Source organism: Colletes latitarsis, chromosome 2 (genome assembly GCF_051014445.1).
Source record: "Colletes latitarsis isolate SP2378_abdomen chromosome 2, iyColLati1, whole genome shotgun sequence".
NCBI classification, from domain to species: Eukaryota; Metazoa; Arthropoda; class Insecta; order Hymenoptera; family Colletidae; genus Colletes; species Colletes latitarsis.
In genome coordinates this window covers 16,129,911-16,151,638 of record NC_135135.1, presented here as the reverse complement: position 1 = coordinate 16,151,638, position 21,728 = coordinate 16,129,911, and the positions used below count along the sequence as shown (strand labels likewise).

Sequence of the window (21,728 nt, the reverse complement as noted above, 5' to 3'; positions counted from 1 at the left end):
ACAGTGTCTAAAATTGCAAAGAGAATGGACACATTCCATGCTCTATTACCAGATTATTACGAAATTCTCTTGTCCATAAAACGAAGATAGATAAGCAGAATATTTTTCGATTTTTCAGAATTGTTTAATCAATACGATCTTAATTTGTCTACGTATCAATAAAATTAATTAACGTTGACTTTATTTAATTATGTTCCCATTATAAGGAGGACATAAATCTTCGAACAAATTCCTCCAGGTGTTCAAATATTTACAGACGGTATTTTATATTCGTTAAGAAAAGAAAAAGTAGAAAATATTCGAATAACGAATGAAAATTTTAGATTCATTCATAAACTAGATTTCGACTTCTTAATCTTTTTATAACTTCTACAATTTTTATTTGTTTGTAATGAAAAAATTCATGCATACAGCTGAAGGATAAATAAAGAAAACACGAAGAAACACTCGTCTCAAAAAATCTTACGGTTTTGATGGAAAAAATTCCCAAAGATGAGATATCCTTTCGAGTCTAAAAGTAGCCAGCCATAAGACTAGTTTCTAAAATCAATGCGTAGTTAGCCTTTTATAACTGTTGTAATTTTTACCCAATTTCAATAAAAAAATTCATGCATATAGCTGAGAGATAAATAAAGAAAACACGAAGAAACACTCATCTCAAAAAATCTTACGGTTCTGTTGGAAAAAATTCCCAAAGATGAGATATCCTTTCGAATCTAAAAATGGTCAGCCATAAGACTAGTTTCTAAAATCAATGCGTAGTTAGCCTTCTATAACTGTTGTAATTTTCACCCAATTGCAATAAAAAAATTCATGCATATAGCTGAGAGATAAATAAAGAAAACACGAAGAAACACTCATCTCAAAAAATCTTACGGTTCTGTTGGAAAAAATTCCTAAAGATGAGTTACGTTTTCGACCCTGAAAGCAGACCCTCAAGGGAGAATTCTACTGCAAACCTTTGAAGAAATCGATGTTTCGTTACATTGTCTCGAAGAATACAATATATGTACAAAATCCAGTGCCCAAACACTTAGTTTCTTTCGTACGTTTATAAAATAAAAATCTTTAGATTAGAAGAAAGTTGTGTAATTCGATGGCAAAAAATTACCAAAACGCGTTTTACAGTAGAATCCCCCCTTAATGTAGAATCGTTGTCTCGGTCGCAGGGGTTTCCGTGCAGCGAGTTAAAGGAACCAGCAGAAACCGAGGTAGCCCTGGGTGATATACGACTTTGTGGGTGCTCGCGCGATACGCCGGTACTAAAAGGCTTAACGAGCATCTTCGTACGCCACAGCAGTCCAGAGTAAACAGGACGTGGCTTATCTTGTCACGAAAAATCTGCGAAGGGAAGCTTCCGCGCTCACTCTTATGTTTCTTTCACCTCCTCTGCTTCCTTTTTTTTTTTCATAATGCCCTCGCAAACACGTACCCCGGCCAGATACGCGATGCCTCGGCCTAGCTTCTGCAGGATTTTTTCTCGTTTCGAACGATCACAATTACCGAAATCACGATTACACGGAGCCATCGAAAGCTTCGTCTACCTGAAAAACTGTTAGGCGCGACGAAAAGCTCAAAATAAAAAGTTAACCTAGCGAAATCAGGATCATTTGGGACCTTGGAAGCACCATTTGGGTACGATGAGAGGTTCAAAATAAATGTTTCTGAAAATGGAACAATTTCTAAAACGACACATCAGCGAGAAAGAAGGTGTTTCGTCGCGATAATACATGAATTGGTAGTCATGGTACGGCCAGAATCCGAGAAATTCATTTTCTATTGGGCACTGACTATTCGAATTGGTTCAAATATATTTCAAGTGGCTTGAATAGCAGATCGTATATTATATTTTCTCATTAATATTGTAAATAGTAGGCGACCTCGCGTTGAAAATTTTTCCTATGCAATTTACGTCCGATTTTAATTAATTTGTGCAAACTTCGCTCAATGGCCTTTACGCACGATATACGACTAAATGAGTACATATCTCTCGAGACACTTATGTTAGAAATACTACTTCAAGTATGTATTTAACATTAAAAGCCGATTAAACAATACAAATCCTTGTACGTCGAGTGTCGAGCGACATCGTTATCTGTGCTGATTCTTCAATTATCTTTATGTTATTTATATTCGATTTACACTCAAAAGCGAACAGAGTGGAACGTTAACCAAAATTTCGATCACAGAAAAATTTATCGTTTATTAATTTAAAAAAAAGAAATAAAAGAAAATACTATACAAGATTATAGTTGCACGTATTATAGATAAGATTGCTAGACGTAATTTTCCTTAATCCCTGAAAATATTGAAATTATATTTTTCCTATAAGCGTTATCGAACGAACTCGCGTATTTCTTTGTTTTCCCCCCTTTGTTTCCCCTCCCGTCGTTGGATCGATTATCAGAAATACTTGTCCGCCTATTATTTCCGGTAATGGACGTTCTGCTGTAATAATATTCAATTACCCGTCGTCCGTCTCTACCGCGCCTTCTCTTTCGCCTCGATCCCTTTCAGTAATATTGTTCTTGGTAATGTTCGCGTATTGCGATACGTAGCAAACGTATCTGTTGGTATTTTGCGATCGTTAAGCCTGTGATGTATGCGATATGTGTACAGCTCTCTACGTATATACGAAGCATTGCACTGCCTCGTAAAAAGTCAAACGTATTACACGTCCGCGCCGCAACTCCGACCACGTTGACATTTTGTGTATAAGCACGCAATATAATTAGCGGCCATAACCATAAATAAGATAATTTGCATGTATTTTGTATAATAAAGCTATTTTACGCCGAGGCACGAATCTCGTGTTTTATGGCCACGGGTACAGGAAAAAGAAGAAAAAAACAAAAAGAAAGGAGAGAAAAACGAGGGGAAAAAAAAAACAAAATAAATGTTCCCTGGAGATACGCAACTGCCCGACGCAAAATCGGGAACGCCGCAAACACGTTTTCATCGCTGGCTACTGACCGCGGGTCTCCCGGAATTTATAAATCCTAATTACTGACGGAGCAACGTTCGCCCTTCCGCTTCAACTCCGTCACCGGTTATGTGCACGGAATATCGAAGTTGCAAATTTCCTTACCGAAGCGCGTATATCTCCCGACGAAACCGCAGGAATTCCTCCGCAGGATATTCCGGTCGCCATTTTTTTTCTTGACGATTCTGTCTCGCGTACGAAACTATCAATTTAGATATTGCATCGTTTCTCAATGTAGGCGAAATTCCATTCGTTAACTTCGCGATGCACGGTAGTGAAGAATTCGTAAAGGTAAAACAATATGATCGGTGTATTTAACCCCTTAACGCTCATATTTTTCGGGTCAACCAAGAATGGTCAGTTTTCTTTATTGGATTTGTTTCTAAAAATAAATATTATGATCCCTCAAATCATTAGATTAAACAAATATCGTTTTTCAAAGCAGTCAGACTCGAGCATGAACGTTAAGGGATTAAACGACAGTTTGATTCGAAAGAAATGGATCCGCCATTTTGGATTTAACTTTAACTCTGACCATCATCAAGAAGGACTTTCAGAAATGCGAAATGACGGGTTCGTTAAAATTGAAATTCGATATAAAAAGAGTAATGGCTTTTCGATGAGACAGGAATATTCGAATTCGAACTAGTTTGGCAAGCAAATCACTATTTCTTAAACAAAATTAAGATGTTTATGGAATTTCAGCGAAACACGGTTGTAGTAGTGACTGAACTATGCGAGAATAACTGTAATGCACCGTACTGCGAAGGATACATTAATTTCAGTCGAATGGGAAGGAGCGTTGCTACGCCAATGCAGACAGCAAAGCCAAGCAGTCGGGCAGTCAGACTGGCTTTGGTGTGCGGCCACGAACTGTTCCTCGCCTAGAATACAAATGAAGAGTATAAACATGTCGTCATTATCTGCTGGATTTATAATAGGGATCACCTAAGCTTGACGTACAGGTGGCTCGCCAGTGGTTCCCAGTTTCGATGTTTGACAGTCCTGCCCGCGTCGTCGCGACGCCTATGCGATCGTCAAAATAGTGCCTCGTGCAATGTTCGATATTTCTATCAGAACAAAACACCCCGAATCATCGTTATTATGGAATATAAATTTTCTTTAACCCACCCATGACCGATGTAAAATATTTTTGCAACGATATCTCGAACAACAAACCAAATCACTGTTGCTATAATAAATTTTCTTTGGTCCACCCATGAACGATGAAAAATATTTTTGCAACGATATCTAGAACAACAAACCAAATCACTGTTGCTACAATAAATTTTCTTTAACCTACCTATGAATAATGAAAAATATTTTTGCAACGATATCTAGAACAACAAACCAAATCAGTGATGCTATAATAAATTTTCTTTGGTCCACCCATGAACGATGAAAAATATTTTTGATATTTAGAGCAACCAAGTGCAAAACTCGCGGAGGAAAATTGCAACTTTGAGCAAAGGAACACGATTTCGGTTTAACGATCCAAAATGGCGGACGGATACGAAATTAGGAAGCTGTTGCGAGCAGCTAGGTTGAAAAAGGCTTTGGATAGGTGGAACGTGCGAATGAACCTGATGCAAAATCAAGGAGCCGTGGGAAAGGTTAGTTAAGCCTTGTAACTCTAAATTAAACGTACAACTCGAGCGATAAAGTTGTACCCGTGGGACCATTCGACCGCGATTAATAAAGACTGCTTAATTTAACGATGAGTTTCACTAATAAATTGACTCCGAGTGGTTCTTAAACTGTCCGCGAACTTGCACATAGTAATTTTTAATATTTATTTTCGTTGGGTACATTATTTCATTATGCCTGAAAATATCAACTTTATCTTTTCCATGCTTTGGTATTACTGAAATAAATCTTTCGTTTTAATGAACTCGCTATGTTATGTACTGTACAGAGAAATTAAAATCTCCCCTGGCTAAATTGCTAATGTGGAAAAAAAGCGTAGAAGTTTGACGTCTCTGAATGCTCTAAATTAGGTACTTGATTGTACGATTGATAATTTCGTCTGATAAAATGGGGTCAGAGGTGAAGAAACAGTTTCAGAAACGCTACAAAGTCCCTGATTCTATCGACTAAAGTCGTTTTTTAAGGGATTGCTTGAAACAAACGCCGCCTGCGATCTTATCCGGAATCTTTTGCGTACAATTTTCACTAATTCGAAGAAAGTGTAGCTAGACCGGAGGCAGATATATTTTAAAATAAAAAAGATATATCAAGAACCGTAATCCGGAATCATCGAAACTTTGGCCGTTGCGTGTGACACGCAGTATAGCAGCAATTAGCCCGAACGACGTCGCCATCAGCACTCGAGCCAAAATACGTTGCTTCATTAGGGGATAATGAAGCGTTTGAGTTAATAATTTCCTGTAAAGATTTGTAATTACCATGATACCGTTAAAGGGGGAAAAAGTGCTTGAAACGATCCGAATGTTAATTGGGGCCGCAATAAATAAAATAAACGCTCCGCCATCGCTACTGTGGCGTCGTCAAAATCTGAGTTGCGTTCTCCATTACGGCAGGAGGTTTCGTTCGATCATTTAATTAATTACGAAAGCGAATTAAATATTTCCATTCGTGTTTTCCAAGTCCCGCAACAATACGACTCCGAGCCAATTTCTTTATTCTGGTGCGTAATAAGCATATATTTAAATAAATTTTTCTTTATTTTGTATTTTTCTCCTTTTTGTCGACGTCGTTTCTTTTTATTCGTCTGACATTTTGGCAAGAATGAAGATCTTTGCATCGAAAATTTTATTATAAGAGAGTGCTGTATATTATTTTTTTTCCATCTTATCATTCCTAAAGAAATCAAAGTTAGTTATTATATGTGTATACTGTTATATCTCATTTAATATGCTATTGTTGTAGGATAATAAAATATGACAAGAACGTACAATTGAAATATGATGTTCATATTATGCTATGGTTTAATTGTTTGATACATATGCATACGAGTATTAAAAAGGCTCGGATATTCCATTATAAATACACATTACAAAAAGATGTGTATTTAATATATAGTTAGATGGGTAAAGCCGTAAATTATCACTTTAACGACCAATAAAATTTAATATGCCATTCCAAATGCTGCTGTTAAAATACGGCGGAATAAACAATTAACGTGACGTACAACGCCTACAAAAACGAGAACGTTTAATTAAATCATAATCATCTAAAGTTTAAAGGATAGCAATTATCAAACTATTTTAACGATTTCTTAGACGAGTATAGGCAATTTGTATAACACTCGAACCGATCTTGATGCATTTTATTAAGCATTAACTGAATTATAATTACCAATATCTGTTTATTTCGAAATGTATTTTAAATTTTATATCCAATGATGTTCATTTCAAAATTTTGAAGATGTAAACAATGCTCAGCTCTTAACAACTCTCGTGGAATACTAAAAAATTGGTATTTCATTTAGTACCCATTTTATTCAATTTTTTGTATCTTTTCTATTTTGAGCATTACAAATTTCTAAGCCCATTCGAAAGTATATACGTGGACTTTCGGGGTAGTTAATTATCAGTATAAAAAATAAAATAGAATAGAAAACAAGTTTGCTTTAAAAAGATTACCGAGAACGATTTTAGGTACATTTTTTACTACGATGGTCTTTGCAAATTTAAGAAACGTTTCTCACGGGATAACTTTTCAATTTTAATTGGCGGAGTATGCAGACAAAATATCAAGTGCATTTAAATTTATAGGAAGCGAGATAAAGTCGTGGGAAAGGAAGTGAAAAGGAAAGAGTCGAGAAAAAAATGAAAAGTGGCCGGTAAAAATTAGGCGAGTTTTCACAGCGTGTCCCCCTTTGGGTCTGGTATCTCTCCAAGTTTGACTCGTAAGTAGCTTAGCCGATTTCGAGAATGTTCTTTAATGGTTGCAGCTGTGTGCACGTCAGTTCGAGGGTTTGCATGACCTGAAACGGCCCTTGACAAATTTGGAATATTTCACTATGGTGTCGCCATTGCGGCGCCAACCGTTTCACAGAGCTGAGTAAGATGCTATTCCAAACAGTAAATAGTCAATTTTACATTAAATATTTTTCCTCGATGATTATTTTTAACAAACAATAGAAATATAAATCAAATTTTAAACATTCATTTCACACGTAAACGTGGAATTTTATTTTTAACAAAATCGTCACCAAAGTGGCCAGAAAATAAATTTAAGTTCGATACGGAATTTTTATTTCTGATAGAGAGAGAACCCCGCAAATTTTCAGTATTTTTTATTCAACTATTTCCCGACCTTCTGCATGAAAAACTGTGTTTAGTTAATTTAAGAGCTGTTTAAACGTAGGCGCGGTTAAAAGTGCAGTTATGGAAAGCCAGTTTCATCGACGCGTTCAGCAGAATTATCTTTGACATTTGAACGCATCTGTCAAACACGACTAACCGGCATCTAACGCCGGGAAAAAATGAGAAAAAATGCGATGGAGAATGCTATTATACGCGACCTTGGCTTCAACGTACCTGCATAGCCTCTCGTTGACTCCAGATGCAATTAATATCGCTGTCACGTTGCAATTACACATTCAGACAGATAGGTGTGTTTAAGTCAAAAGATTTCCCAATTCGATCGATAACATATAAATTATAAATAACCGAGCGTATTGATTTGAATTTACCTTCGGGAAGCAATCAATCTTTCCTCGATCGTGATAAGTTAGTGACTGTTAGTGTCAATCATTCCGCGCACGTGACCGATAATCGTGCCTGCGATTTCTGCGAATAATCGAGGACACTAACACAAGACTGATTACGTGTTTTATGCTTTACTCTGTTCTCTTTTATTCCGCTCGTTTTCATTTGCATCTTTACTGACGTCTCTAATGCTATTCCACACGATTATTCCTCCGTTATCGAAAAGTCATTCTAAGAGTCGTTTGATAGGCTATAATAACTCTCTCGATCATTTTTAGTTAATAATTCATGAAAAAAAGAAGAAAACATTTTTAAACCTCGTACGTTTAAATTCAATGACATCCATAACTCACAGCAAGGAAAACATTAACTCAACAACGATCGTTCCAAGAAATAAAAATATTAATCGAAGAACGAAATAGAATGCAAGAAAAATCGGAGAAACGAAAAATGCAGAGCGCCAGAATGCTGTTGCAAAATCCAACGCTCGACGCATTGAAATCGCGTTTACGGTTGGAAAATTGATTAAGATCGTAAGAAATAAAATGTAAATTTATAAATTGCGACAGACTGGATGTCGAGCTACGAAACAATTTCGTCCAGGCGAAAACGTGAAGTTTTTTTTTTCTCGATCGTGTAAGCGGTAGTCGTCGATGGAATAAAGTCGAGCGAAATATGTCGTCGCTCGGCCGTTCGTAATTTTCTATTTTGGTATTCGACAGAAAGTGTCACAATCTATGAGTCGTATCGCGGGCCATTTAACACGGCTAATCACTGGAATAAAGACGAAGCAGGTAACCGGAATAAATATTACCAAAACCCAAAGTGCATTCCGGCCTCGGGGACAAAATGACGTCCGTATCTAAACGGCGCACGCTGTTATGGAACCGGTATCCACGATCTTCAATGTGCCCGCACAAAACGTAGCCGTGCATTCGAAATTCGTGAAATAATACGTCTACCAGCATCGACTTCGAAAATACACGAACCCGCCGGTTGGATTCGAGCCGAATGGGTTGACTTGACAGCTTGCTTTTCAAATAAATTACAACGCTGCGGTCGCAATGCAAATCGCGAAAAGATTTTCCACGTAACGCGTCAAATTACGTTTAAAATCCTCGACGAACTCTCCCCCCATCGAGGGTCGAAACAATATCCACAATCTACATTTGATATCTTTCGAATACTTTTCCAGGTAGCAATTTTTCTTTATTATCTTCTTTTGGTAATCCTAGAATATATTTATTAGGATCGTGTTGTACGGGGGGTTGATCGTATTATGAAAATATGGCGTCATTGGTGAAACGTACTGAAAATCCTTTGACGAGGGGGCAATTAGAAAATTAATTTTTTTTCCAACCATTTGAAATAGATGTTTGTATTATATTGTGCTTGTTCGAACCTTGGTTGGCTATTGTGCTACGGGGTGGGTATTAAAATGTTTGGGGGCGTCGATGTGGGGCACGATGCAAAAAAAGGTTGGGAAACCTTTGGAGGAGATGGAGAGATAAGTAAAACGGAAACGGATTTTGTGTTTTTATTACACCCCTTGCTTAGATTAATATGGACTACGAAGCTTTCGTTTATAGGCCTCACTAAAGCAATACGTCGTGAAATACGGTTTATTGTTCGAGCTTATGGGTTACCTGAAACGAGCCCCTCTACGACCTTAAACAAATAATTCAGATTTAAATTATGGCACGTCCGGAAATTACTTACTTCGCGAAAGAAAAGCGTCGAACGATTTTTGTTAAGATTTCCTACATTTCGAAGTTTGCAAAATAAAAATTCGTTTGCATAAATAAATTGCAACTGTACGCGACAGGAATTGTTTATATTCCTGCAACGGTAATATAGTTGTTTACATTGCCCTTTAACGATGAATTAGGGTGGACATTAGTGGAACGATAGAAACGACTCGATTATGAATAACCGTTGCAGCTGTAATACTTCCCTGCAATGAAATCGAAATCCTCGGGTCTGGGCTTTGGGAAAACCTACAGGCGGGCAGTAAATCAAATTCCATAATTGCCGTGCTAATTGAGGCGTATTATGGTAGCGGTGCCATAAAAACGCCGAAATATTGCTGGGAACTTAATAAAACAGTATTACCACCACGTTCGAAGCGACCGAAGTCCGATTCAATTATTATATTCTGCCACGATAATATTTTAAACTTGGGAATTTCCAGCTCGAACCAAAATGGCGACCTTACGGGACGTGCTTCTGCATTTTTTTAAAATTGTGAAATTTACAGCAATAGTGAGAATAATAGTTTCGATAATTGAACCATTTATGAAATGAGATGTCACGTAATTTATGCTTAATTCAGAGTAAACCTTTTATTTATAACGAGTTAACATTCTTCAAATAATAAACATATTTATAAAGAGGAAATTGTCTCTATTTACAAGCTTCCTATAAAAAATCGTATTCGCTCGCTTCGACTTATCTTTTCGCGAGAAATTATCCCCTATTTGATCGTCCTACTAACAACGCAAAACCCAACATAATTTGCAAACCTCGCCATCAGATTTTCCCCGTAAAAACCCCCAAATAAGACAAGCTAAATATACCAAGCCAAAACATCCAAGTGCCCAAGATCCCCAAGATCCCAAGACACCGGAGGCATTCGAACCGATCGAAAACTCAATTCCAGCCCAAAGGAAATAAGTGCACCGGTATTAATTGAATAACCGCGTAGCCCGCGGAGGCACGGGATCCGGAGATCAAAGATAGAAAGAGTCTGTGATTCCTCGTGGATAAGACGCCTCCGGGCGTCGGTGTCCTGTTGACAATAATCGGGACTACGGGGCACGAATCACGGACCAAAAGAGGATCACAATAGAGTTAATTAAACATCTCAATAGCAGACGGCTGCCCAAGGGTCATTAGGCATACTGGGCCGTGACACAGGGACACCGCCGGTGGCTATTGTACCCCTGCGGAGTCGCGGACGACAGAAACGAGCTGCGGAATACCGGAGAAAAAGAAATAGGAATACGACCGTGGAACGGACAAGGACGAAACCAGAGTCGTGAAACGAGGGGGACCAGAGGGGAGGTGAAGAACGAACGATCGCCGGGTACGGAGCAAGAGGAATGGAAGACAGGGTGGAAAAGGTGGAATCGGGTCGTAGCGAAGAGTGGAGAAGGAAGGGAACACACAATGCAGGTGACAGCTCGCGCACCCCACAGACCCTGTCTCGGGCTCTGTTGTTCTGGCGTTTCGTCGGTTTTCTTCCCCCCTCCGCGCCCCATGACGGCAAGACAACCCGTGGTCGCTGCGGCGTCTCGGCCTCGTGTCGTGCTGAAATTGCTCAAATGGAAACGAGTGTGTCATTCTCACTACGTCCGCCTGTCACTCGTCGGTGCGCCGGCGTTCTTCTTCTCGCCGTCCTCGCCCCTCTCGCCCCGCGACCACCCCGCCAACCTACCACCCTATTTATCCCGCGGTTCTTTTGCTCACCTCGGCTTCACGGGCCGCGGATAGCGCTGTCTATCGCCACCGTCGACGTCTATGATTCAGAACCTTCAACCCACCGACGGGTCTCCGGCTTTTTAATCGCGCTTCAAACATCGACTTTCAATTTTATCGCGATCACCGTCTTTCCGTTCTCTCTCTTTCTCCCCTTAAACGAACGGAAGTTGGATAAATGCCTGAGAATTGGGACCGGGGCACTTATGGAACAGAGGATCCCAATTATAGAAACAGCTTCGGAAAGGAGGTCCTCGACTTTGCGGGAACGAACAACGGCCACTTGTACTGTGGAACGGTTTGGGCACTTATCCAACGTTTACTGTAGTCGATGTCCTCCAACAGCTGGACCTCGATATTAGTCCAACGAAGTTGGCTCTGATCAACTCCACTAGCCTCTACCTTGGGGTCCGAGTAACTGAGAATCGTTGCAGATCAGAAGCAAAAAACGCTCAATGATAAAATCCTGCCAGTTAATTTGAAGTCAAGATGGGTCGAGTATCCATGGCGATAAGGAAAACCCTTTGGAGGGCCGGATAATTCCGGGGTCATGGCCTTCGGTAGCTGGTGGAGCCAAGGGTTAGATAACGTAGCTTATAAGGTCTTCGGACTGTGAGGTTATAGACTCCAGTCTCTATGGTGTTGCTGCTGTTGTCCCTCTCAGCATAGCAAATAAGTTAGTCACTTAAGTTAATTGCTTTCGCAGTAACCAAAGGGTTATCTTCATCCCCACGGAACATCTAACACAACAAATCTTCAGAAATCAATTCTGTTCTTCTTATGCTGTGATTCATGTTGTATCTGAGACTTCTGTAGATGACTCAGGCCCCAATAGGCGCTACCAAATAGGTGAATCCTTGAGGTCATTGAGATTCCAATCTCTATGGCTACTCTTTGTTGTTCCTGAGTCAGTACAGAACCGATGACCTGGTAGTAGATGTAGCTAAAGAGTTATCTTCACTCTCACTGAATATCCAACACATAAAATCTTCAGAAATCGGTTCTGTTCTTCTCATGCTGTGATTCACGTTGATCTTGAGGCTTCTGCAAATGACTCAAGTCCCAGTAGGCATTACTAAACAGGCGAATCCTTGATGCTTCCGAGGTCTCCGTTCATCCTTGCTCGAAGCCAATGGAAATTGCCACTCGCGTACACCGGGGTCGCGATTCCCAATAACAACTGAGATTCGTAAACACTGTCATGTATCAACTGTACACCTGGAGCTCTGGTTTAAGACTGGCTGTCTCGCTCTACAGAGGCACGCAATTAGCTATTCGTACACTAGGTGTCGCAACTAGTATTACAACACGTTCACCATCGGGATTTACTCTGGAAAATTACATCTTTGGGCGACAATTTGCTTCTCCATTTTTCCTCGTGACAATTACACAAAAGCATGCAAAAGCAATTTCTAACGATGGAAGGGAAAAATGTCTACCGTGTGCACGATACCGCGAGAAAGAAGCGGATGAATTGGGCGACCCGGGCCCAGGGATGTTCGATCGAACAGTGTATCGTGGGGTTTGAAAGAAGCGCAGATATCCGTGAGTCGGTCATGGCGTAAAAAGTGAAACCGCTCCGGTCTAAATTATTGTCCCCTTGCGATGAAAGATAGGAAGGTGCAGAGCGGACGAGGGTCCGGAGATAAGTATCGCGCGTCTCATTCAAGCCGGCAAACAACGTTCGTTGTCAACGTGGTAGGTAGCGTGTTAGGCGACGATATACACGCGTTCCGTTAGTCCGCCGGTTAGAAACAAATGGACATCCTGATTCGTGACTACCGTTTGTACGCTGACTTATAATTGTACGGCTTCCGATTTGGTGTGCGATAAAAATACCGCCGGGCGACGTCTTTCGAGATTTATCTGTATAAATGACTTTGTAACTTTGTTTGGAATTCTACGGTTTTACGCAATTTTCGTTGTCGGGTCTATGGTTTATGGCTTCCTCACGATTGCACGCCAGTTTGTAGTACCGAATCACTGATTTTTAGAATTTTTGTCTGTCCACTTGTCTGATCGTTTAATTGTATGATTGTTTGTATAGTTTTATAGGTTTGTAAAGGGACCATACTTATAATTTGGATAATATATTATAATACTAGGAAATACACGGTAAATTTCTTAGGTTCAAACGAATAGCATATTCTGAGCTGTCGGTCGAAACACGCGCTCATAAATCACTTGAGATATCGAAATAAACTCATTCTTAAAGTTTTCTTGGATCGTTGTGACTTACGATAATGCGAAGCAAAGATCCATTAATCGTTCAGTCCGTCGAGATCCGTTGGAAATCCGATAAACATCTTCGAAGCACGTACAACAAATATAACGATTCGTTATCTTGAGGGATCAAGCGATCAAGATACTCGAGGATTGCTCGTATCGATGATCGTGAAAATCCCGAAGAACGACCACAAATAATTCCCTTGTTTTCCTCTATCGTCACCTCGATCCCTCTAATTTTACCCGCACCCTTAACATCAACCCTACCGAAGTGGTAAAAATAATTGTAATAAAAATTGTAAAAAATTAATGTTAGTCCTAATGTTACGGGTAACTTTGGTGCGGTGCAACGACGAGAAAAAGTGGAAAGAAAGAGGCGCACTATTTTATAGAAAAACATTTCAAACAGAACCCGTCTCCATTTTTCGCGGCTTCGGCGAACTGTTCGGTAGCTGATAAATCACGGCTGTCATACGCCAGGTGTCGTATATCAGGACGAAAATGCATTCCACGTCGCCGGCGACGTCATGTCTACTACGTGGAATCCGCTTTTACGCGCTTCCCAACGACAAATACAAATTACACGGAAACTCACGAGGTACCCGTGTTTTACGCCTTGGCAGACGTGATTCTCCGGTTTCGCAATGGAGTAGAAGAGTATTCACCCCTTTTCCCTCCCTTCCTCTTCCTATGTACTTTCAAACAGACCTAACGCGCGCGTTTCGAACTCGCACACGGGCCCAAATTAAGCCCAAAAGTATCAAAAAGCCCATATTCGCGACTTTTTTCTTGTCAAAGTACCGTTAATTGGAATTGAACTTTCATATGAGGTGCAGGGAAACATCTTGAAATTACAAGAAATAATTTGTATTATATATCAATGCAATACCAATTAAGGGTTGAGATCGTATGAACTTTGGTATTCATATTTGAAACTTGTACAGAAGCCCACATTAAGCCCAAAAGAATCCCCATATTTAGGAATTTTTTCTAGCTGAAATATCGTTAATTTCGATCGAACTTTCATGTGGGGTGCATGGAGACATCTTCAAATAACAAAAAATAATTTTTATTATTTATTAATCCGATACCAATTAAGGGTGAACATCGTGTGAACTTTAGTATACATATGTGACACTTATACAGGGGCTTAAATTAAGTCCAAAAGTATCCCCATATTTACGAATTTATTCTCGCTAAAGCATCGTTGCTTTCGATTGAATTTTCATGTGGGGTATAAGCAAACATCTCCAATAATTTTTATTATTTATTAATGCGATATCAATGGGGGGTTAATTTTATGAACTTTAGTACTTTCATTTCACCGTGCAGAAGAATCGAAATTGCCGGGTTTTTTGAAATGTGTCCACATTTTCGACATACCTATGGTTTGTTTGGTGTGTGTGTCAAACGGTGCGTTCTCGACTATGACGCCGCCACGGTTTATACGCCAATCTCTCGGCCCGTTAGCCTTCGTCTGCTCGTGGCTGTGCGGTCGTGTGAAGCTTACGACTCTTGTACGGCTCGTCTCTCCTCATCAAAGAACCACGTTGTGCCGACGAGACAAGCAACACCCGTACAACTCGGTGTATAAACAACATTTACCCACGGACAACACACGTGCGTTTGTCGTATTTCAAAACCCGACGTTCCCCTACCCGACGGGTCGCGCCGTTGGTAATTTCAGCGTTGCACCGTGTGCCGACTTTGAAGGCCAGCTATGTAAAAACGCGCGTAAAAAACTGTTAATGCTTGCACGTCGTGTTAGTCTGCCAGGACACTTTGTTAGTGTGCGCCACGCGAAATTTCACCGCGAAAATACGCGAAATTCTACCGCTCCCTTCGATCTCGCGGACGCGAAACGCTCGCCACCATTTTGCTAGGATCCCCACATCCGGGATTTAAATATATCTTTACATTAAAAATAAGGGTAACTTGTTTTGTTGAATCGACGAAGAGCAATTCGAACGATCCAAAATTGTTGCGGTTGAAATAGAAGCAATTTTTTTAAAAGAGGGCGAATTTATTTTTTATTAATTGTAATCGTTGCTGGAGATTTAAAAAGAAATAATAGTAACACATATTTCGAAATGAAAATATTATTTCGAACGATCTTGGTTGCAGCATCTCTTTCGCGAGACGTTGTGTCGCATCGGTGCCAAACTATTTATAACGTATATCGATAGGTGTCATTAATTGCGACAAAACAACGTTTGAACAGAGACCGATGGTCTATACGTGACATTTATTATTCCAAGAAGTTATTTATTTCGTATTAAGAGATAATCTTAAAGTCCACATTACGATGCAAGTCAGGCTTGAAAAGGTTAGGTGAAGTGAAATTTCAAAGACATGAGTTCTAATAATATCGTATTATATTACCTGGCAGACGTGTTGGATTTGAGGTATTGAGGTTGGGTCTCGATAATAGCGTTTTTATCTCCACCTCGACTGTTACGGCACTCGTGTAAATTATTTTCGTAAATTCTTCGTACTATTAAATTAAGAATTCGATATTGAAATATGGAGCATTTTAATTGCTGTTTTCATAAAATGAAATAAAATTCCTATTGATAAATATTAATTTGGCTCCTTTAATATAATAGATCAGAGCTGACGTGTTTCTAATAATTATGTAAATAATCCAATAAATATAGCTAAATTCTATATGATATTTCCTCCTGTAAATAACTTTTTTTCACATATGCAGTATCGTCACAAGAATTAATTCATCGAAGAAGAATTTCTACCCCCGCCAGAGAAGGTTCGTAGAAATGAAAATGAAAATAGTAATGCTAATTTTCTTTTCGATTTCGGAAATTTCCGAGAACAGAATGAACAAAGATGGCGATGGATTATAATTCGCATAATAAGCACGCGTGTTTCCTGTCCGCAAGTAGCGTGAAACAGTTAGGATCGGCTGTCACGATAGGTTTTCATGTTCCAATGGTTTCTCCGGTACGAGAGAGTCGACGTATTGGTCGCGAGTCCGGGAGGCGACGTCTAGCGTCGAATGAGAGACGGGCGTCATGTTGAAAGCAGACGGCCGAGTGACGAGACGCCAGGACTTGTACCGTCAGAGACGGGACGTCGTCTCCGATTACACACGGCTCTTCCGAAATTCTAAGGGAAGTCGAGAGAGACATATTACCCTCGTGTTAGCTACGAAGTGGAACCGACGTAAATGCCCCGTTAATAAGTTACACTCACGGATTTTCAAACTTTTCGCGCGCTTCCCGTCCTCATCGAAAATCCATCCGTCCCCATTCCCGCGTAAAATTATTATCCACTAATTTGTAATCTCTACTACAAACAAGCATTTTCTCTATATATATTAATCGTTGACGATGACACCATGTGTAATTGCAAAGAATTGTGGAGAAACTTCTATTAAAACGTGATAAAAATGGCGCTTGTAGACGATATGCAATTGAAAAGAATCGTGGGGAAACTTTTTTTAAAAAATCACTGTGAAGACGACTACCAAGGTGGAGTTCAAAATGGAGTCCATCCAAATGACAGAGTACTGGTCACCTAATGATTTTAGCGCTAACAGTTGTGACACGTCGTTTCTCGGGTGATTCATGGCCGATAATTTAACGGTTTACGTTCGCCATCGAAGGAGTGGGACTGCCGATGAGGAACGTATCATCAGAGGTCCTATTTTAATAATACGATTTCAGCGGGGCATCCGTTCCCTGGGCATTGTCATTACGCGGTGGCCGGGTCGGGTCTTTTCGTCCGAAATAATTAGCGGTCTCAAGACTTGTCCCAGAAGAGAGAATCGGTAATGGCAGGATGCCCTCCTTGATAATGCCAGCGACCACGCGGCGGCGGCGAACAAATTCGACGGAGAGGCGAGGGAATTAGTCATAGACGAGCGACGCAACATCGTCTAAAAGACCCTAAAGGATACTCTAACCTCTGCACCGGATTCGAGGCGCCAGATAAGTAGAGGGCACCGAATACCGGCTTTTCAGAAACGAAATTACCAAACTGGGCCCACGGATATCGTGGCAACCCTCTTTCTGCGGCCCCATCCTTTAATGTTTCACCTAACGCGGAATGATTTATCGAAAACGGCGCTATTATCGCAAATTAGGATCAACTACGAACGACTTTCCCGTAAATTGAATCTGATTTGAATTTCCAACAAATTTTTGTTCCGGCAACGATTTTTGTTTTTGGAACAAGTAAATGAATTGAAGTATAAACGATAATAAAAAAATGATAACTCGTGACTTCACTTCGTAACATAAACAATATACTTTACCTCTAGCTTAGACCATCAGATATAACATTCACGAAATTTCATAAAAATACATTCACACTGTCATATATAAAATCAATATTCACAAAAACGATGCATGCATAAAGAAGTTACATTAAAATTTTTGAAAGAAAACTTTTCTCCAAATTCATCCCCATCATCACCTTAATTTTTTAAAAAGTTATTATTACCAGTGTACTAATGTAATTTATTTCGGTAAAGTAAGTTTGTCAAAAATAGTGTCAGAAATTTTGAAATTTTTCCGAATAACGAAAGATGTTAGAGCAAAAATTTGTTTTAAAAATCACTCACTTATTTGTTGTGCAACGATTAGTGGCCCCTTCTCTTGTATAATAAGGGCACAGAGGGTCCGAGTACCCGTGAAACGGAGGCATCTGATATTTTTTCTTCGGTTGCGTTTTTGTCCGTCGTTTTCGAGAAAATCTGTGTGCGAATCTGGCCGCGAACATAAAAATGCAGGTCGTGTACGGCTACGAGTCGGCTGGGTGACCCAACATGGGTGTTTTATGGCCGACAGCTTTGTATGTTCCGAGTAGGCATTATTTTTCCTTCTAAACTCCGTTATACCTGGAACAATGGAGAGATTAAAACATAAAATATGATCCCCAGGGTATAGTTTGGAGTGGGGAATCCGAGGATGGCGGTGCACGGTGCCTATAATAAATTTCGCGTACCTGAGGCTCTCCCCTTCGAATAACCCTTTTTCGACAGGTGCGACATACTGGCACCCGGGGTTAATTCATTGACCTGACAGCTCCGAACTCTAAGTTCGTATCTATCAAACATACTCTTTCCGCGTCGAAGCTCGTCGTTGAATCGTATAGCATTAAAATAAAAAATTTCGAAACGAGATATCTGCAATCACCGCGTCATCCACGATCTTTACGTTCGCAAATATGTAAACAATTGCACCGAGAGTAAAGAATTACAGAAATTTATAAACGGTGAAATTAGTGTGCACAATAATAATTATTTGCGCGAGTACGCATCCATCAATGCCAGAGATACGATTATTAGGGTAATTATTCACCGTAAACAAAGTGATTATAATTTTCCCTATAGCGGATCGATCATTTTTCTTATTATGTTGCGTAAGGCTTTAGTTTTGTAATTAATGGCCACTCGTAACACAAACGATGTTTATCATTTCTTATTTAACTTCGGTCAAGTCGCTGTCGATTGTCGGTTATGATTCATCTGTACAAGTACTTTTTATCGAACGGAGGCAATAATATGTACATTTTCGCTCGTTTGATCGAACGGCCGCCATTATTAATTGACGCTGATATAAAGCCACTTGATTACACGTATCTATGTACGAAACAGAGTGGAGGGTCGATCAACAAACTTTTACCTTGTCCGTTCCGTCGATTGAGTTGTTATTCGAACGTTCCATTCTCTTAAACTCTTTTTCAGGGCAAATTTTATTCACGAATAACGAATAAAAATTTCAGGTTCGTTCGTAAACTAGCTCTCGCAGATTTAACCCTTAAGTGGATTACTGAGACTGTTGTGACCCTCCGCAAGTTTAAACGAATAATTGTTTGATATACAGGGTGTTCGGCCACCCCTGGGAAAAATTCTAATGGGAGATTCTAGAGGCCAAAATAGGACGAAAATCAAGAATACCAATTTGTTGATGGAGGCTTCGTTAAAAATTTATTAACGTTTAAAGTTTCGCTCGTACTGAATTTTTTTCTCGAGAATGCGCAGGATTTCGGGGGTATTTTTATTGATCAAAAATGATTGTAATTGATCCCTACAATTGAAAATAATTTTTTTAGAACGATTTGAAATTTTTTAATTTTGTCGAAAAATTTCACACCTTCCTAAATTTGTTCTCGAAACTAGATAAGATTTCGGGGGTATATCTATTCATCAAAAATGATTATAATCGATCCCCGCAACCGAAAATAATTTTTTTAGAACGATTTGAAAAAATTGTTTTTCGCCGAAAAATTTAGGCACCTACCCCCTGGTTGATTTTTCTTAAAAATTCGTTTTTGATTTTTAGTAATTTTATTTGACGCCCTACAGAAAAGTTGTCTAATACTTTTTTGTAGGTACCCATGAGCTCTACTTCAGAAAAAAGTTTCACTGAAATATATTCGCAATTGTAGGAATTATGGCTGTTTGAAAATTGGACCATTTTTATGGGGTTTTTCTCAGTTTACGGGGTCAAGGATCAACTTTTCGAATATTTTTGCGATTTGTACATATTCTCCATCAAAATACGCGTAGTTTGCTTTTTAAACATTAAAATCGTCCAATCCGTTCAAAAGTTATGACGTTTTAAAGATTCGCATGAAAATTCGGGCAGACATTTCTGGCCAGAAATGATATTTTCGGTAAGGAATTTTTTTCTCGAAACTGAGTAGGATTTCGGGGATATATGTAATGACCAAAAGTGATTGTAATCGACTCCTGCAACTGAAAATAATTTTTTCAGAATAATTTGAAATTTTTTTAATTTAATTTTCTAATAACTTTTTAATGAAGCCTCAGTCAAGAAATTGGTATTTTTGATTTTCGTCTTATTTTGGCCTCTATATGAATATAATTATTTCAAAATTTATGTAATCCTCCGTTAGTTCATTATTTTTTAAATGCTTTAATTTGGTGAAAATCAACATTAAGTAAAACAATTCAGTTGAGATCAGTCCAACTTAAGGGTTAAAACCCCCTTTGAATTTTAATTTACGGATGAAAATTAACCCAACTCTTTTTGAAAAAAAAAAAAAAAAAAAAATTGACAGAGTTAAAATGGAGGTTACAGACTAATGTTAAACGATCGTAAAATTTAGAGAATTTATTCGGTAGCGAAATCTGATCGCGGCTAATCCGTAAATTCAATTCGAAACAATAATGGCGGACCCGGTAAGCCCGTGGTAGCATCGCGGAGATAACAAGAAAAGTTCGATCGCGCGAATATAGGCGCGCGGCGGAATCGGAACGACCGCTTTCGGTCGTTTAAGAATGGGAAAGCATCCTATTACTATTACGCGATTCGTTTTTCCATAAAAGCAAATGTCTTTTGGCCGGCGGGCGAAGATAGTTGGCAATGGCGAACGGTCCGTGTCGCGGCCATATCCCCCGCGCCGGACCGAGGTCGCTCTTGTATTTGTCGAATACGAAGTCACGTACCGAATACATTATCGGGTGGAATACGATCTATGCATGTGAAGGTTGAAAAGCAGGCAGGCAAGCAGGCAGGCAGGCAGGCTGAGAGCAAGCTAGCAGGAGGACAGACGGACAAACGGACGAACGAACGAACGGACGGGTGGGTGACTATATTGATTGTGTAGCCGGCTGACAGCGACAGTGACATATGTCACCGAGGCTTCTCGTTATCGCTGATTTAAACATGAGGCAACGAGGCCCTTGCCGAGTTGTCTGCGCTGCACCAGCTTCGTATTTCTGTCTACGTCTCCATCCCTTCTCCTCCCGCCTCCTACCACCCTATTATTATTATTGCCACACATATTTTTTCCTCCCATCTTTTTCTGCTCGATCGTACATCGACTGACGCGTCCCGACGATCGCGACGACAATCTTCTCGATCGTGCTACAGTGGGCCGGAAACCCCCAAAAAAATTCAAAATTATTTTGCATTACGGGGGAAACCACATTGAGGGAAATTTTTCTTTTATCCCTTTTCGATGCTTGGGGTTTTAATAACGAGCCTCTAACATATTAAAGTAAAATTTGCAAAAATAATAAAGCTACGGGTTACAGGTCTTATAGTTTTAGAAAATTGCCTGATTTCTTGTCTCGCAACTTGCAGTGAAAAACTATAACCGAGGCCTCTCGATGCTTATTATGTTTATAATAATTAATATTTTTGTATAAAATTTTTACAAGTAGTTTAAGAAGTGTACTTTCGAAAATTTTATGCCCAAAAAATTCTTGAAAATTGCCTTTATTTACAGCCATCACAGTGGTTTCCACCCTTAAAAGAAAAACGAAAAATACAGAGTAAATTTTTATTAAAAAGGTGACATATTTATTACAATATGTTGAATATGAAATACCTTCAAACTCGATACCAGAAATAACAGGGGGGTGGTCGAGTAGC

The 21,728-nt window shown here is 39.4% G+C and overlaps 1 long non-coding RNA gene across 3 annotated transcripts in view; it reads right to left on the bottom strand.

The window, feature by feature from the left end:
• Window positions 1–17,956: 17,956 nt before the first annotated feature.
• LOC143347441 (uncharacterized) overlaps window positions 17,957–21,728 on the bottom strand; it is a 118,242-nt gene continuing 114,470 nt past the window's right edge. For all 3 annotated transcript variants that reach the window (XR_013080609.1, XR_013080608.1, XR_013080601.1), the window contains one exon: window positions 17,957–18,220. This is a non-coding gene — a long non-coding RNA (uncharacterized LOC143347441). The remainder of the gene's footprint in view (window positions 18,221–21,728) is intronic.